Here is a 4,525-nt window from a genome sequence, read left to right as displayed (position 1 = left end):
CGGTCACTAATCACACGCCAACTTTATAGGTATAACTGATATCCTATGTCAGAAGTGATCTTCCAGATGGGCCTTTACAGGCCGCAGCCATGTAGCTATAGATGTTGGCTCCCAACAATCAGTGAGTAGAAGATTCATTTTCAACAAATATTATTTAGAGCACTAACTAAAGATTTAGTAAAAATTAAATATATAGACTGTCCTTTGCACTACTCTGGAAAGTAGCCATAATATGTCTGACATCCCTTTGGAAGTTTATATTTGTGTAGTCTACACATCTATAGGAGGCAATCTTGGAGATTAATACCTACCACAACTTTATTCCAAGATAGATTCGTAGTGTGTTAAAACTTTAAAATTTAAGCTCAAAGCCACAGTAGAGTTGTAAAAATATAAAATAACATATGAATAATACTGCGGCAGAAAACTAATTGTAAGATATATTGGTATTGAGAAATAAAGTAAAATAAAGGTAGAAAGACAAAACTTTAGAAACAAAAAAAATTAAAAAATTTTAACAAGTTTGAAAGGAAATGAATAAACAATTTTTTAGACCTATGACAAAAGTTATCATCCTTAATATACAAATGTACCTCTAAATCATCTCAATTGAAATTAAAAGCTTGTGTATGTTTGTTTACTTGCTCTCCCAGTACTGTAAATTTCATATTTAAAAGACTCATTTAGTTTGTTTAAATTGCAATGAACAAAGGGAAAAATATATGCCCCACATAGAAAATCTGGGGACATATATTAACACTCAATTTCCAAAAAATAATTCAAAATTTCCAATAAACAAATAATATATGCTAACTATTCTTAGTGACCAAAGAGACCCAGAATAATGAAGATCTTTTCTCATTTATTCATCTTGCAAAAATTACAAGTTAAAATGCGTATACTTAGATTTTATAGAAGCATTGTAGTAATCAGCGGTAATACAAATTACATTAGTCTAAATTTTCCCAAAAGGTAAAGTTATAATATGCATCAAATTCAACAGAGTGTCACATCAATAAATCTGGGAATTACATTACCAATAACTCATAATTTAAAAAGTAATAAGTTTTAAGTTCATTTATATGAGTATATATTTATGTATATGAATGTATTCTAAACAGAGCAGCAAAGATTTTAAATCAAAGAAATATCTGGAAATATAAGAATGTATTTACATCAATTATGTCATGTTCATACAATAAAATTGCACTTATTTTTAAAACAACAATTTAGATGTGTATGTGTGCATGTATAGATAGAAGTAGAATAAACAAGATAATTTTATTGAAAATGTTCCTAGAATATTCACGAGACTTAGAAACTAAACAGTCTTTTCACAAGCATGTGCAAAAGAAAATATAAGCCTACTGAATGAGTTTGATTTTAGTGAAGTATGTGACAGTCATCTTTCCAATTGACCTCACCCATTTTGTTTCATGACAAGATGCTTTCATGGGCTAGAGATTTGTGCTCTTGAAACAGATGTAGGAGATGGTAATTTGATTATCACTGACTCCTGTGCCCTGAGTCTGTTTTCTTATCTTTTCCCCAAGTGCCTTCTTGGAGGTTTGGTTGTCAGAGTACTCTCAACACAGATCAACTGTATAGTTATAAATTTGATAATAAATTGCAGCGCTCCTTTTGCCTATTCTTTCCTGGTTTCAAGCAGACTGGACTGTCTTTCTGTTTCCTCAGAATTTTTATCAAGTCTTTTCTTTTTTTTTTTTTTTTTTTTGAGTTGGATTCTCACTCTTGTAGCCCAGGCTGGAGTGCAGTGGCACGCTCACAGCCACCGCAGCCTCGACCTGCTATACTTACGCATTCTTCTGCCTCAGCCTTCCAAGTAGCTGGAACTACAGACACATGCCACCACACCTGGCTATTTTTTTGTGATTTGTTATAGAGACAAGGTCTCACCAAGTTGCCCAGGCTGGTTTCGAAACCCTGGGCTCAGGCAATCATCTTGCCTTGGCCTCCCAAAGTGCTGGGATTACAGGCTGAGCCACCGTACCCGGCCTCAAAAACTTTTATCTATCTATATTAAGATCATCATAAGATTTTTCTCCTGTATGCCTTTACAATAGTGAATTACATAAATAGATATGTCTGTTATTAAGTAAGCTATTTTTAAATTGTCAAAAAGAAAATTTTGATGTCAAATTTAATTATCCTATCTACTAACAGTCTACATATTTTAAAAACAACAAGAATAAACTGATATAGACATATCTTCATGATATGGATTATTGCCTTTGCAAAATATAATCTGCCTGCATGTTTAAACATGTATTGTTAAAAGTTCAAAGCAATTAAAATTTTCTATATAATGATTCAATACAAAAATACAATACATTGGTACACATGTCACATAGACTGACTGTATATTTTCTCTCTTGCCTTCGGAGATAGAAGACACTGCATTGCCACTGCCAAAACCAAAGTATACTTAAATTTTATAGTGCCTATGTGATTTTTACATTTTTATAGCAATATGTACAGTTGGAAAGACTACTCTAAAATTTTTATGTAACCAAATAAAAATATTATAGCATAAGAAAATATTTGATTTACTTACAAAACCTCCTGACTGAATTTTATGCACAAATGAAGTTGACACATACTTATTTAAAAGAAGCAAAAAAGACTGACACATTATAGTGCAAGAACACCTTACTATTTATTTGTCCCACAAGTGAAAAAAATCATTGGAAAAAACTACCTAACAAAAAGGTTATAATTTAAAGTCCGTGAAAACACATTGCTTTATCTCCTTCATGTAAATAGTACATTCTTTCTTTAATAAAAGCTTTCAAAAGTATGTTTTAACTTTTTGGACAAAGTGTCAAAGTAGCTAAATTTTAAAAAGTTATTTTTCCATTTTATGTTGCTCATTGGCATATACATATTAAATATTTGGTTTATGGGATCAATTTTCGTATAATCAACATAGAAATCATAAATAGAATTGCTACTTAATTTAATTCAATTATTCCCATTAAGTTTGATATTCTAAGTATATTTTGACTAACGATTTTGAAATTTTCTAAGTTATAATATCTGTTTTTCTTGAAGTATTATTAATTTTTAAAGCTCTCTATGACTATTGGATTGATTGGCTAGTTAAGAATAAAAGTAAATTGCAGTGAACAAAATTGTTTCTGGGTAGTGTGAAACGTTTCTATTTATTTTATTTTATAGAAAAAATGTATTATAAATCCTGTTTATGATAGACTTGTTATCAATGAAGGGAATGAGATAGTATTTATAGTGTTAAGTATTTTGCTTAAGGTAAGTACAGAAGTATTATAACTATTCAGGGAATTTATTCATTTTCTTCGAAATTATTTAATGATTCCCTCTATTTTTTTAATTTTTTTAATTTTTTATTATTATTTTTTTTTTTTTGAGTTGGAGTCTCACTCTGTCGACCAGACTGGAGTGCAGTGGCCACTCCCGGTCACCGCAGCCTCAACCTGCTGTGCTCCAGCGATCCTTCCGCCTCAGCCTTCCAAGTAGCCAGAATTACAGGCATGCACTACCACGCCCGGCTGATTTTTTGATTGATTGTAGAGATGAGGTCTCGCTGCCCAGGTGGGTCTCGAACCCGCGGGCTCAGGCAACCCACTCACCTCAGCCTCCCAAAGGTGCGGGATTACAGGCTGAGCCACCGAGCCTGGCTGATTCCCTATATTTTGACAGGAATTCAATAATTATTATTGAATGAATGCTAAATGATGAGACACAATGATGACACAACAGACAAGAGTCTTGTCAAATAAAGGCCCATTAGAGAAAAGCATGCAATAATACAATGACAAAAATACAGCAAAATTGTAGGCTGTGCTTTATTGTAAAAAATATATAATAAAACATAAAATAAAATAGATCTTGACTTGGCAGTGGGAGGAACATTAAGCATTTTAGATGGTGCCTTCTGGGAAGTTTTCTGAGGCAGTGATATGTGATAAGCAGTTTTAATTGCATGGACAGACCAGACATGTGATGATCTGGAGGAAGAACATTGTCAGCAGTTGGAAGAGAAAGTATAGCAGTTCTGAGTTTGAAAGATCACATTGTTTCCAAAAACAGTCCGATCCTATACTAGAGTGAAAGGAGATTTGCAGAGGTTCATGAAGCAGGCAAAGGTCAAATAATTTATGGTCAGGTGAACCTTAAAAAGTATTTGTATTTATTGTAAATACAATGGACGCTTCATTATAAATACAATAAGGACTTGTTTTGTGGTTGTGGAGACTTGAAGCGCTTTAGGAGGATGACTTCTGATCTGGGTCACTGCTCATCCTAGTTCTTCTCAATCTGGTCAGCCCGGCCCTGGCTGTGGCCTGGTCCTGGCCCCACATGCTGCCCACTTGCCATGGAGAAACAGGACTGATCCAGAAGGCTAAGCTGGCCAAGCTGGCCTAGCACTATTATGACTCGGACACTTACATAAAGGCTGTCATCTAGCAGGGTGCTGAGCTGTTCAGACAGCCATCTGCTCCCAGTGGCCTACAAACTGGTGGTC

The sequence above is a fragment of the Carlito syrichta genome, unplaced genomic scaffold (genome assembly GCF_000164805.1).
Source record: "Carlito syrichta isolate Samal-C Ts95f unplaced genomic scaffold, Tarsius_syrichta-2.0.1 Scaffold301923, whole genome shotgun sequence".
In the NCBI taxonomy this organism is placed as follows: Eukaryota; Metazoa; Chordata; class Mammalia; order Primates; family Tarsiidae; genus Carlito; species Carlito syrichta.
The sequence above is the reverse complement of the archived record's forward strand: the minus strand, read 5'-3'. Positions refer to the sequence as shown.